Raw genomic sequence first — 14,990 nt, forward strand, 5'->3', positions numbered from 1 at the left:
GCTGTCACTGAAGTGGCCAAGAACAGGGTCTGATGTGAGGGCGTGCTTCAGGTTATTAAAAGCAGCTTCGCACTGTTCAGTCCACACGAAAGGGCTGCGTGCTTTAAGTAGTTGATGGAGGGGAGCAGCAATACTTGCAAAATGCTTTATAAAACGTCGGAAATAAGACGCCAGGCCGAGAAAACTGCGCAATTGTGTAGTCCGTTGTGGACGAGCAAATTTCAAGACCGCGATAATTTTTTCAGGGTCTGGACGAATGCCGTCATGGCTGACTAGATGTCCCAATATTTTAATTTCCTTCTGTGCAAAGTGGCACTTCTTGGTGTTGAGCTGAAGGCCCGCTGAAGCGAGACACGTGAGGACCTCATTCAGGCGCGTGAGATGGTCGTTAAAAGTTGACGAAAAGATGACAATGTCATCCAAGTAGCATAAACAGGTTCTCCATTTTAGGCCACGAAGCACAGTATCGATCATCCTTTCAAATGTCGCTGGTGCGTTACAAAGTCCGAAAGGCATAACATTAAATTCGTAAAGGCCATCGGGAGTGCGAAAGCGGTTTTTTCTTTATCGTCCTCGTGCATAGGTATTTGCCAATAACCCGAGCGGAGGTCCAAAGTCGAGAAATATTGGGCGCCTTGGAGAGAGTCAAGGGCGTCATCAATTCTTGGCATTGGGTATACATCTTTGCGGGTAATTTTGTTGAGTGCGCGGTAATCAACACAAAAGCGTACCGAGCCGTCCTTTTTTTTAACTAACACTACTGGGGAGGACCATGGACTTGTCGAGGGACGAATAATATTGCGATGGAGCATGTCATTTACATTTTCTTCAATTACCTTTCGTTCAGAGAGGGAAACCCGATAAGGTCGTCGGCGAACGATAGAGTTACCTTCAGTAATGATGCGATGGTGCGCAACACTAGTCCGTCCCAGTGGTGGGGAAGTGGCATCAAAAATGGCTTGGTGTTGTCGAAGCAATGTCAGCAGTTCTTGGCGTTGGTTCGGCGTGAGGTTAGGATTAATAGTCTTTGTGAGAACAGAAAGAGAGACGTCTGTCGAAACACGGTGCTGAGGCTGAGGGGCGGTGAGCACCATCAAGGACAAAGGTTGAACATCCACCTTGCAGGGGAGAGAAGTTCCTTTTCGGAGCACGAGGGATTCACGTGAAGTGTTAGTGGCCGCTACTGTCGCTGAGCCGTTGCAGAACCTCACAAGACTAGACGGGAAGGCGATACCGCGTTCAAGATGACGATAAGATGGTGCGATGAGTACGTCCCCGTCAGCGATGTGGTCAGAAACAACGGTAAGCAGTTTTTCGCACTGAGGAGGCAGAACAGTATCAGCGGCGGTAACGAGGGGATGATGTCGTTCAGAAACTTCAGATGAAAAATCGCTTTCTCTCATATGGATAACACGGTCGCCACAAGAAATTAATGCCGAAGCGGTTGACAAAAAATCCCATCCAAAAATTATCAGATGCGCACATGGAGAGAGCACAGCAAACTGCACATGATGGCGGACGCCGTCAATAACAACTCGTACGGTGCACTTTGCTAAAGGGCGCAAAGGGACGTCATTGGCTCCACGGAGTTCAGGCCCATCATATGGTGTCGTAACTTTTCGCAAACGGTAGCACAAATCAGCGTGAATGACAGAAATTGCAGCCCCTGTATCAATTAATGCTTCTACCGGTAATCCTTCAGCGAAAACAGAAATCACATTATACGGGCGATCTGGAGGACTTTTGGTAAGTTCGCAGACTGCAGTTTGACCTCCGGAAACTGCAACGCTTAGTTTTCCGGATGGCGGACAGGGAGAGTTGTTGCGGGTCTGAGAGGGGAAACTGAGCGGCGGTATGGGGATAGGGACCGACGTCGGGACGCATGGGTTCCACGAGGCTCAGACGAGGATTCTGGAGGTGGAGATGATCTTCGAGGTGGGCTGGACATAGGAGGTCGTCGCTGATAATATGAGGGCACGTCACTTTCGAATGCGTCATAACCACGCCGCTCGTTCTGAATACGGCGACGGCAGAAGCGGGATATATGTCCTCGTATTCCACAGTAGTAGCACACTGGGCGAGAGGGGCGCCAGGGTGCGTAATAGTGTGGCGTAGGCTGAGCCGTCGTCACGGCGTTGATGTGGTTGTAGGGCGATGCCAGTTGGGGCGGCGGAACAAAAGGAGGAGGTGATGCTGCGACGTGCGCGTAAGTCGATGCTTGGCGGGGTGCAGGAGGGTCGGACGGCATAGGTCGCGTGATTGTTGCCAGCTCATCTTTAATGATGTTGCGTAGACCGGCGTCATTAGAAGGTACGGAAGAATGATCGCACCCGTGTCGACAGACAGGCTTGAGGGCTTGGAGCTCCTCCCGGATGATGGCTCGAATTAGTGCCCGTAGGTCCAGGTCAGCATAGGTCGGGCCTGTAGCAATGCTGGGCTGCAATCGGGAGGACTGCAGCTGGTCGATGCGTTGGCAGGTCGCAATAATGGCGTCAACAGTAGAAGGATTCTGGGCAATCAGGGTATTATAAGCCACAGAATTAATTCCTTTTAAGATGTGGTGTACGCGTTCAGGTTCCGGCATGGTGGGACTAACACGCCGGCAGAGTGCAAGTATGGCCTCTATGTAAGACGCGTACGACTCATCGGGACCTTGGAGGCGAGAGGCGAGCTTGTTCTTCGCGACCTCAGTGCGAACTGCTGGGTCGGCGAAATATTGGCGGAACTGCTGCTTGAATGTTGTCCAGTTAGTGGTGTGGGGTTCGCGGTTAATAAACCAGGTTCTGGCGACCTCAATGAGGTAGAAAGAAACGTTCAGAAATTTTAGAGCGTCGTCCCACCGGTTGTAGTTACTGCAGCGTTCATAGGTGTCCAGCCAGTCATCGACGTCTTCGTCGCGACGACCAGCGAACAGCGGCGGGTCGCGTTGTCGTGCGGGCATAGTCGGAGGGGGTGGTGCAGCCGAGGTAGAGGGTCCTGCCGATTCTTGGGTGCTCTCGGTAGACATAACGATGGTGGCAGGCAGTAAACAGCGACCGGAACGTAGCTCCAGCGAGAGGCAGGGCACAAAACAGCAAGGGGATCAATTCTCACCTCCACCACTTGTGGAAGAAGGCTAGGTCAAGACGGCGAGGTCGTGGCGGCAAGGACAGCGAAGCCTTGTCCAGCGTTTTAATCCGGTCACCAACCCAGGCACGCGCCAGAGCCGGCGCCGCGGGACGATGATGATGGTATGTACAAATGAAAGAAGATGATGATGGCATGTACAAATGAAAGAAGGTCCACAGAAGGCTCACAATATATATATATATATATATATATATATATATATATATATATATATATATATATACATATATATAACTGGCTTTGGATTTATTTTAGCCCTTAGGCTATTTGGGGGCTACAGCGGACAACAGGTCAGAGTGAAAATGATTCGATTAGTCCACTAATGACTAAATACGTTGATAATCTTTTGAAATTTTATTTTAGCGGGTTAGTTTTCAAAATTGGAGCGCGTCCTCCAAATCGTATAGCCAATGAAAACATTCTTTAAAAAGAATTGTAGCGCGCTTCACAAGGCTCACAGGTGTAAGCCTGATAAGTGGCTTCCCATCGCAGCATGACCTCAGCAGGCGCGTCCGGCGTATACAGGGTGTCCAAGCTAACCGCACGGTGGAACTGCACGCCGGAGACCTTAAGTCTCCCGAACACAAGCTCGGCAGCCCGGGTACCCCGCAAGTTCAGTCATCTCGCCGTTGCTCTTCAACCTTGTCATGATCGGCGTATAGCGAGGGCACTAGAAGGGACCGGCGTCCGGCACACGATCTACGCCGACGACATTACCCTGTGGGTGGCAGGCGGCACCGACGCCAGCACTGAGCAGCAGCTCCAAGAGGCTGTTACTGCCATCGAGCAACACCTTGACGGCACAGGCCTAGTGTGCTCGTCCGCCAAATCCGAGCTGTTCCTTCTCACACCATTACAACCGGGCCGGAAACGCGCTCCCCCCCCCCCCCCCCCCCCCGGGAGTACGATCACATAAAGATATAGTGATTGCATCCGGGCAGCGCATCGCCGAAGTTCCCAAGACCAGGGTCCTGGGCCTGCTATTAAACAAGAACGGCCGCAACGACGAGACCATCAACAAGATTACCACCAAGGCAATGGACGCTATCCGGCTCATACACCGAGTCTCAACATGACGGGCAGGCATACGTGAAGACAGCCTTCTGCGCCTCGTCCAGTCGTTCGTGATTAGTCACATCGTCTACGTTGCGGCTTACCTCAACTGGCAGGTCACTAACATGACAAAGACAAAAACGCTGATCAGACGGGTTTACAAGACGGCACTGGGATTAATGGGGACCACGAGTACGGCTCGGCTCCTGCAGCTCGGCGTCCATACCACCAAGAAATAGCCGAGGTGCAGCTCACTGAGCAAATGGAGCGCCTCTCTACCACCAAGACAGGCCGCAGTATACTGACGTCCCTGGGTTACAATCCCCAAGCTCCCAGTCGGCAATCGTGCGAGAAGCGTGGGCCCACATCCACGTGGACCCCATCCCGAAAAACATGCACCCCGAGTACAACCAAGAACGGCGGCAGGCGCGGGCCAAAGTCCTCGTCGAACAACACGCCCGGTTCGTGGACGCAGCGGAATACAAGCGAGAAGGATTCGTGGCAGTGGCCGTTGCGGCGGCTATCGGCATCAAGACAACGGCAGAGAGCGTACTGTGCACGGACGCCACAGACGCCGAGGAGGTTGCCATCGCTCTGGCGATCTCGGAGGCCGAGTGTCGCACCGTGCTCAACGACTCGAGGAACGCTGTGCGCAACTTTGCCAAGGGGCGAGTGTGCACGCCGGCGGCCGCCATCATCAGTAAGCTCCAGCTCCAAGACCGCGGCAACACTATCCGCATCAACTGGTTCCCGGCGCACGCGAGAGATTGTGCATCCTCACCGAATCACAACGAGACGGCCCATTCGGCGGCGCGAGCGCTTATCTTCCGCGCCCCCGAGAGGGACCGTTCCGAGTGGTGGTTCGACACAAAAGACCGAAAGACCAGTTACGAGAAAGTGACTAAATTTTACCGCCTAGCTCGCCGCCTCACCCGGCACTTAGTCGGGAGGAGGCGGTCATCCTAAGGCAAATGCGAACCGGGTCACTCCTAGCCCCGGCAGTGGTGCACGTCCTCCACCCAGACATCTACACGAGTGATATGTGCAGCGCATGTCAAGTGAGTTCGGCGGACCAATGGCACATCATGTGGGACTGTGCCAGGATCCCGACCGAAGCTGCATCTAGGACATACCCGCCGGAACTTCAAAGTGCGGTGCAAAATACAGACAAGGACGTTCAACTATGGGCCGTCCAGCAGGCCCCGGGTGCGCTCGAAAAGCACACCCTCATAACCCACCACAAAACGGGCCAAATGAGGCAGTGCAGAGTAGGGCATAGCCCCGGGTGGACGCTTGGCCAGCGTCATGGCGCTTTAACCCGTCGTTTGCCGGCTCCTTAATAAAGTTATACATACATACATACATACATACATACATACATACATACATACATACATACATACATACATACATACATACATACATACATACATACATACATACATACATACATACATACATACATACATACATACATACATACATACATACAAGGGTTAAAAAAAAATTGAAGTAAGCCAGGGAAACCACTTGCATACAGCTGCCAGCCGTCTGGCTTACCACATACATTTTTTTTTTGCAATTAACTGCTTAGTGATTAAGGGTAATGTTTCTAATTAAAAACTATTGCTTTTAGCCTAAGAAGGTGATGTGCAAAATTTATGAACACTGTCTGAAAAACTAATTCTATTTATTTTAGATAACGAAAGCCTCACGTGTATCGTTTTTCCGAGCTGCAATGAAAGCCCGTGAAATACAAAAAATCTATCACGTGACTAGCGCTTTCGCGCGTCGCGATTGTGGTGCTCCCAATCGTGGTTGAGTCAGTTAACGAGATTAGCTGCGGCCGTGACTCAACGGTCCAGTTTCTGCCCTAAGCTGATATGCTGGCGACGGTTGCAGAGAGCGCGGCGAGCTCACTGCGACTTGGCCCGTCACGTGTGCCGACTGGCTGACGCGGGCGAAGGAACCATCGTGGACATATCGGCCTGCCGCTGCAACGTGGCCATGGAGCCACGCCGCAGCTGATTTCGTTCATTCAAACCACGATCGAGAGCATCACAATCGTGGCGCGCAAATGTGTCAGTCACGTGATTTTTTTTTTTTTTTTTCGCAGGCGTTCTTTGCAGGTCGGGAAAGCGATACACGTGTGGCTTTATTTGTAGCAAATAAATGGAATGGGGGTTTCTGAAGGTGCTCTCCAACTTTGCAAATCACATTTGTTTTCTAAAGTTAACAAATAGTAATTGAGAAAAATTATTTTAGTATTAATTTATTAATTGCAAAACAAACTTGTCTGTGGTGCGCCAGTCGGCTGGCAGAAACTGGATTCCCTGGTCTACCTCAAATGTTTGATTTTCTAACCCTTGCTAAAGTTAGCTTGGACACCCTGTAGATCAGAGCGAAATATCTACCTACTTTCGCCGTGTATCTATACCTTGGCGAAATGACTGCGCACATCGGGCACCGACGCGGCGGATATATCAGCAAGACCGCTGTACAGAAGCGGTGCAGAAGAACCGCCGAGCGCCCACCTGGCTCTCAGGTGATGCCAGTAGAGTGGAGCGATTTATACGCCACACAGGCGGGCAGCTGCTGTGTTACGATGCAAAACCGCTTATCAGGCTGACATACATGGGCACTGAACACGCGCTACATTTGTTAAGAATTCGTTTCTCAGCTTATTTATTTGGAGGTTGAGCTCCAATCCTCCCTAAAAATAAAGATTTGAAAAGTCAATTAACCTACTTAGTTCACTGGCGAACTAATTGAAGCATTTTGCATCTTACGGGGCGTCCGCCGCAGTCCCCAATATAGTCCCAGGGGCCAGGGGTTACATTAATCTAAAATCAGTTACTTTTTTTTTTTTTTCAAATTTACATCTAAAGAACGCCCGGTATATGTCCAAAAATGATGCCACATATGGTTTGGTTGGTTTATGGAATTCATCGTCCCAAAGGATTCAGGCTGCGAGAGACCCCTTAGTGGAGGGGCTCCGGAAATTTCGACCCTGCGTTTCGATGGAGGCGAAACGAAGAGGCGTCCGTGTGCTGTGCGTTGTCAGCGCACGTTAAAGATCCCCAGGTGGTCGAAATTACTGCGTAGCCCTCCACTACGGCTCCTCTTTCTCTCTATCCACTTTCACTCCCACCTTCCTCCCTTCCCTTACGGCGCGGTTCAGGTGTCCACAGCTACAAGTGTGACAGATACTGTGCCTTTCCCTCCCTGTGAACCAACCAACCAACCTTGGGTTCTTTAACGTGCACTGACATCGCACAGCACACGGGCGCCTTGCTTTTCGCTTCCGTCGAAAGGCTGCCGCCGCGACCGGGATTCGATCTCGCATCCTCGGGCACAGTGGTCGAGCGCCCTAACCACTGCACCACCACGGCGGGGCCCATATATGCCATAAATGATGTAATTCTGAAAAATCGTGACGACGCACCTCAGGTCACATTACAATGGCATCGCAGTTGGTTGCTGAACGTTGCATGTCAGTTAACTATAGGCAACCCTGAGACAACATCCCGTGTTACTAATTGGGTCCCTCATTCGGCCCAGCGGTGCGAGCTGCAGATAACAGATAACAGGTGCTCGCGGCTTATAGGGCGCTCGGATTCGGAATCATCCCGGACAGCACCGAGAAGCTCCTATGGCCGCGAGGCAGTGCGCGCACCCGTGACAGGACAATGGTGAGCCTCTGTGCGTTCGTAAAGCAAGCGGGCTTGAAGTCCCGATTGCTCTTCGCCAGGTAGTGCATGCGTGACCCGAACGCTCCGTGTTTGCGACCTCGACGTATATGCATCCCACACCGGCAACTTGTGCATTGTGTCGAGCGCGATAGGTCTGCGATAAGACGCTATGTGCACGCGGCTGTGTATATGTGTACACCCATGTAACTATATCGTAAACAACTGTAGTGGCCACTCGCGCGCAGGCATCTGCGAACCGTGCTCGGACACTTGCGCGCGACGCGAACTCGTTGACCTTTTGTATTTTGTAAATAATGTGCAAAGCTCCCCCTGCCTTTTCTTCCTATAGCTCCCCTCTGCACTTACCCTCGCTATCCTCTCCCTATATCCCCTTTACTTTCCCGCCGGCCGCCGCTCAGGTGCTTCAGATTTTTAGATGGCAGTTGCCGCGGCCGGTAACACTCTTTCCCTTCTTTTTTTATTATTTAATAACAAACCACTAACCACCTATTGTCAGTGGTTGGTGACGATCAATGCTTACTGCTTTCTGACATCATTTACCTGCCCAACGAGAGCTTTAAAGCTAATAATTGCCCCCCCCCCCCCCCCCCCACCTCCACCCCTTCGCGAGAGCTGAAAAAGAAAGAAGAAAAAGAAAGAAAAAGAAAATTTCGAGGTCGGGTGAACCTTCTTCCTGATCTCCTATGACTGAAATTAGCGCTTATGTATTGCAGCGTTTAATGCTTTAAAAGGTGTTGGTCGCATCGTATGCTGAATCCCAAAGCCAGCCTCACAGTTTGCCAGTCAGAGTACAAATCTTTGTACTCGCCCAATTAGATGAAAAAAGTCGAAATGGTTTTAGCTGGTTATAACTGATTTCAGCTGGTCCTAGCTGGTACTCAACTGGATTTAACTAGTTCAATATGCTTACGAGTTGCAACTCATGAGGTCCCAATTGGTGGTCAAGTGGAATCAACGAGTTCTATCTAGCTGGCTTTCAGTTGGAAGTAAACTCGTACCAGCTGGCGAACCAACTGACATCTGTCATTCATTACTGGCGCTAAGGTCAGCTGCGTGTTTTATTACTCATGGCATAATCAGTGAAAGCTGTGACAAAAGTAACAGATTATCGATCAGAGATTACGACTACCCACAGCTGACAGCTTGCCGTCTCAGCAATTTTTCGCTGCGGAAAGTTCAGACGCACGTTTTCAGGTGGGTCAACGGCGTGATGATCTCGTCAAGAAACTCTCCCAGCAAAAGAGTCCAAAGCGCTTATAGAAATGTAAAGACCTCTCTTGCTTAAAAGTGAAATAAAAAAAAAAAAATGCAGACGTGCTATACGAATACGTGCCCCATTTAAAAGTTGAATTCCAGTGAAATATTTAAGCATGTTTTCTTCTTTGTGTACACGTGTAATGCTTCTGTAAAAAATTAAGAGGATCGACGCCTGAGGTTCGCCTTAAGAGTAGGCGCGCTAGCTCAGCTTAAGTTTTACCCTATTTTAAAGAAGGTGCACGCACGTGAAGGAGCAATCGCAAGGGAAGCCAGCGGACGGGTGCCATTAGAGTTGTCCCATAATACACTTAAAGACGGAGCTTAAACACCCACCCTGTTTTTCCCGACCGCCGTCTACGACTGCGGCTGCTTCTCGACGGAACGAGATGCATATGCTATCTCGTAAAATTGAAATTTATTCCGTAAATTGAAAGCAGAATAGTTGTGTGATACATTTTATTTAAAAGTGGAAATTATGCGAAAAATGGCTTGACGCCAGTGTGAAAGGCAGCGAAGACAAGCTGAAAACGGCGAAGTGCTCCGTCTCGCAATCGGGTCGGAGGTTCTTGGACAACATCGACATCGACACCGGCTCTCTGCGTCACCGGCTCTGTGGCTCTTTACACGCTTTTTCACTAAAGTGACATCTGGTGGAGGTGCGGGGCGGATCTTTCATGTACCGGACGCCCCTTCAAGTCTCGACTCCAGCCCAAGACGAACATCCAGGGTAGACACGACTCTTCACCAGAGAAGCCGGCGACTACATGACCTGTCTCCCGAATTCGGCTCACTTTCTGATCTACGGTCGACAAGAAAAGGCACTGTCAATATGAACCCGCAAGTGGTAGCTGCGAATGTCTTATATTTTAACAGCTCGGCCCGCCTTGTTTCCAAGGTCTTTCCCATGAAGACGCCCAGAACTTGGCAACTGACGGCGTCTTGAAGCTTCGAAACATATTCTTTGCTCTTGATAGAACAGTGCGGACGTGGTATGAAAAAAACGAGTCTTCGCTAACAAAGTGGGTGAACTGCACGAAGGAACTATTGAAGCGTGCAGTTCGCGAGCGTGGTAAGAAAAGAAAGATCAGAACTGTTTCTTCAGTCCGAAGCCCAGCTTTGCAAAGAGTCTCGTCGCGGATATAAAGAGTTTCTTCCACCACGCCAATTCAAACGTGACGGAAAAGGAAAAAGGGAAACTCTTAATGCGATATGTGTGAAAGAATCGCTTTTTGCAGGCCTTACAAGGAATCCGCCGACAACAGCAGACGAATTCGAAAAGGAAGCATCCTCCATCGAGAGGACTATGGAGGCGCGCATGTGCCAATACAATCGACCACTTGAAGCAGTGTATGCAAGCCCCTACAAAGGATCACCTGCAAGCGGAGACAGCCTGCGGTACCTTATCCGCGAGGTCGTTCGGGAAGAGCTGCGCTGGCTGCCGCCATCATCCCAACAGCTTCAAGTAGCGACACTTTCGGACGTCGTCTGTTAAGAAGTCCAGCATGCACTGGTCGTACCTCAACTGCGACGTCCCGACAGCTCCAACGCAAGACGTATCCCACTGCGTTGAACTATGCTGGCGCGTTACGCCGCCCTGCTTTCAAAGAGACCCGGCAAGTCCCCCTCGTCGCGAACAAGCCGCCTCTAGCCCACGCCCGCAAACCCTACGAATGACCTTCTAGCCACAGGAAATGCGACGCCTGGAAGACCTAAAGAAACCGCCCTCCGTGCTTCCACTGTGATGAGGTTAGACACATCTTTCGCCACTGCCCAAATTGGCCTCCGCAGTTTTGCAATCGGTGCCTCACGGCCCCACTACGGTGGACGACCGCAAGAAACCGACATCTTCGCAGCGGAGAGTGTATGCCATCAAGCCGTCGGTTCAGGTCCTATGCATCGCCTGGTCGCAACTACGATGGAAGTGTGGAGAAAGGTCTTCTAGCCCACGTAGGGGAAACTGAAGGCAGCAGCCTTTGGAGGTGAGGCTGCTACACGGCTAAGTAATGAAGATAGATCCGTCACCGACGACAGTGAAGAAGCTGCAACAATTACACCATCTCTGCACAAGACGACAGCATTGATGACGACGCGACCAGACCTTAAAGCGGCAAAGTCGCCCAGCGAAGTGGCAACGGTGTGCCCGAGCCGTCACCTGAGTACATGACGAAGCCGAGACCGAACACCGAAGCCAACGTGTGTATGTGCAGCGCAGGGGCAAGAACAAGTGATCTTGAAGTGACGGTCGCTCGGTTACTGCCTTAGTAGACACAGGAGCTGATTACTCAGTCATCAGTGCGCCGTTCGCCTCCCAACTCAAGAAAGTAACCACCACTTGGGATGACCCGCTGATTCGCACCGCCGGTGGTTACCTCGATCATTACTCGGTCCGGGCAGTGCCTCCTCTATACTTGCGCTGGTCCGGGCGATACATTGCAAGAGCAACCGCAAATGAACGTGTACATACCCTGCGAGCTTCGTGGTTTTACAGCAGTGCTCGCTCGACGTGATTCTGGACATGGACTTTCTATATGAACATTGGGCGATCATCGACCTTCGCTCAAAACTAATCAAGCTTTTGACAGATGAAGTTGTACGTGCTGCGGTAAATTTAGAGAGTCACCTTGTTCTAAACATCCTTGATGAAAAATTGACCGTACAGCCCCGATCAAGCGTCGTAGTCTCTGTGGGTACCACAGATACCAAAATCATAGAAGGCATTGTCGAGGGAAACACCTAGTTACTCCTGGATCGAGGACGCGTCGCAAGAGGCATCGCCAATTTCCGAAATAGACAAGCTCAGGTGCTGGTAACGGACTTCACTGGAGAACACCGGTATCTCAACAAAGGCGCAACAGTTGGTTTCTTCGACGAGTTAGCAGACATTCAAAATGTATTCGCCCTCACCGACAACCCCTGGAATATGCACCCGACCAAGTTCGTCAGCCTACGTTTGACGTCAACCCGGCATCACCCCGAAGCAGAAAACACTAGATTCGCAGTCTTCTTCGAAGATACAGCGAGTGCTTGTCAGCGTTGAAGGGGCGAAAAACATCACGTACCAAGCACCGCATCAACGGGCGAACACACCCGACCTCTGCACCAAAGTCCCTATACCGCGTATCACCGCGAGAACGCCAAACCATATCTCCGAGCAAGTCGATTAAATGCTTCGTGACGACGTCATCAAACCATTAAAGAGCCCCTGGGCGGCACCAGTCGTTCTGGTGAAGAAGATGGCACAATTCGTTTCTGCATCGACGACACATTGTACCGACTCTTAAATGCAAGATACTTCTAATCGATGGACCTAAAGAGCGACTATTGGCAAACTGAGGTCGATAAAGAGATTGCTAGAAGACCGCATTCATCACACCGGACGGCCTATTCGAATTCAAGGTGGTGCCATTCGGCCTCTGCCCCGCACCAGCGAAGTTTCAGCGACTACTGGACACTGTGCTGGCGGGCCTGAAGTGGCAGATTTTTCTGGTGTACTTGGATGATGTAGTTGTCTTCTCCTCAAGATTTGAAGGCACCTGAAAATGATTTGGACAGCGCTCGAACCAATAAAGTCATCGGGGCTAATGTTGAAACCAGAGAAATGCCACTTCGCCTACGAGGAACAGCGGTTCCTAGGTCACATCGTTAGCAAGGATGGTGTTCGCCCAGACCCGAAGAAAACAGCTGCAGTTTTTTTATCGCCTGTCGACAAGAAAGCTGCACATGCGCAAATTCCTTGGGCTGTACGCTTACTAACCACAATTTTTCAGGTACTTTTCGCGCATCGCCGAACCGTTGACACAGCTTAAAAAGGCTTACGTACAGTCTTTGTCAAAAGTGTAGAGCCCAGGGGATCTGCTTCGGAGCCGCTTCGTGCGGCTTGTAATGGATTTCCAGTGTTCCGATTCTCTTGATGGCTTAAGAGGCTTTTTTGCTCTACCCTGCCTAATGGTAAGGACCTGCACTATTGCTAAATCAGCGCCACTATAGAGCTCGGAAGCAGACCCCCCGGGCTCTACACTTTTGACAAAGGCTGTACATTTGCAATGGGAAGCGCCACAAGCAGAAGCCTTTATCGAACGTAAGCGCCGCATAGAGTCCCCTCTTGTCCTAGGCCACTTTGATGAAAACGCCGAGATTGAAATTCACACCGACTCGAGCAGTGTGGGCCTAGGCACCGTTCTTGTTCAGAAAAGTGCCGGACAGGAGAAAGTTATCGCCTACGCTAGCAGGTCCCTCTCAAAAGCGCAAGTCATTCCAATAAAGAGTTGATTTCAGGGCTATTACGTCTGTATTCTTTTGTGCATACGGCCTCTTCACTACCACGTGACAATATGAACCCACGAGCGGTAGCGGTGACGTACTTCACCGGCTAGGCCCGCCTCGTTTCCATGGTCTTCCTCATGAAGCAAGGTACTGGTAGCGAAGGCTCCATAAACGCCCATAAGTTCAAAACATGGCGGCTTATGTAAAGCGGCTCATGGGCTCTCCAGAGTCACCTGCAAATTGGGGGCCAACTAAAGTTAGTGACACTGAATGACGTCGGTACGTATAACCTTAGCACGAATTATGAAGCATCACTTGTCTGGATGCACCTGCCGTATTTCCGAGGCCTCCCTTTTGAAAGGCCACCTTTGTCATTCTATTAGGCTCGGATCCTGCTGTTTTAGTGCAGTTTACAATTAAACCCAGAAATTATGCACAAGAAGGGAGAAAAACCAGCACTTATTTCAAGGGGACAGGCTCAGCATTCTTGTACAGCATGACTGCGCATAACCGCACAATTCTCAATAGAGTGTCGAACAAATATAGCTCGAAAACAGTCCTGCTTCATTATAAAAATCCCACAAATGCAATGATAAAGCACACCAGCAAAATGTACGACAAAGCCAGCACTGACCAACATGTGTAACCTAGCAATGCGCACACGTAAGGCAGACTACATATGCAGACGGGAGCTCACGTGTGAAGGTCCTGAGGGAAACAAGCTGTTGCACGGTGCGTCAGTCCTTCGCGTGCCGCGAGCTCACTGGCGCCAAGCGCATTGAAATAAACAAAAAGCGTGCCACAATGGCGTAACAAGACTTAGCGCTGGCCACACGTAGAACGAGAAACGACGGACTAACAAAACTGGGAAGCATTCGACCTAATAACAATGACTGAGAAGCAACTTGAATGCTAGGCGAAAACATCGCAACCGGCACATTTTTAGACAAGAGAGCTAACTTCTTAACATTCCCTGGAACATCATCGCAGACAGCGTCATGACAGCAATAAGAAACTGCTTCGTTGCCGCCTTCGCAAGCACCCAGCAAGATCTGCAGTCACACCAATGCTGCGGTAACATTGAAAGGGGGCGTAACAAGAGGGTTGCAAAATTAAAAAGAAAATGAAGTGTTTTATTAAAATAGCTTACCTCATCCATAAAACAAGGTAAAGCATACTTATTATTTTTGTCTTGGGTGCATGACTCCTACATTTGTAATTTTATAATTCCTTTATTTGAGCGTTTGACCCCCCGACCTTTGGCTGCGCTGCAGTTGCGCTACACCACTTCTGGGCCCGGCCATCACCACCAGTTTACTTCCACAATGCATGAAGACGCCCAGGACTGGCTGGACCAGTTCGACCGGATGGTCACTTTCAATGCTTGGGACGCTAACGCAAAAATGCGCCATGTCTACTTTGTCCTGGAGGGCTTGGCAAGTACCTGATATGTCAGCCATGAATCTTGCTTGCAAACATAGCCTAGGACACATTCAAAGCAGCTAGATTTTTTGCAGGCATTCACTAACGCATTCCGAAAAGAATAGACTGATCTGCAGAATCGCATCCATCACC

The 14,990-nt window shown here is 50.4% G+C and overlaps 1 long non-coding RNA gene across 2 annotated transcripts in view; it reads right to left on the bottom strand.

Moving 5' to 3' along the window:
• LOC146201865 (uncharacterized) overlaps nt 1-14,468 on the bottom strand; it is an 18,675-nt gene extending 4,207 nt beyond the window's left edge. The window contains exons 1-2 of one of the 2 annotated variants that reach the window (XR_014701808.1): nt 14,113-14,468; nt 13,514-13,648 (exon numbers count right to left, since the gene is read on the bottom strand). This is a non-coding gene — a long non-coding RNA (uncharacterized LOC146201865). The remainder of the gene's footprint in view (nt 1-13,513; nt 13,649-14,112) is intronic. The other variant, XR_014701807.1, reaches the window with a different exon arrangement.
• Between the last annotated feature and the right edge of the window lie 522 nt (nt 14,469-14,990).

The sequence above is a fragment of the Amblyomma maculatum genome, chromosome 1 (genome assembly GCF_055883805.1).
Source record: "Amblyomma maculatum isolate TAMU_Amacu chromosome 1, ASM5588380v1, whole genome shotgun sequence".
Taxonomy (NCBI): Eukaryota; Metazoa; Arthropoda; class Arachnida; order Ixodida; family Ixodidae; genus Amblyomma; species Amblyomma maculatum.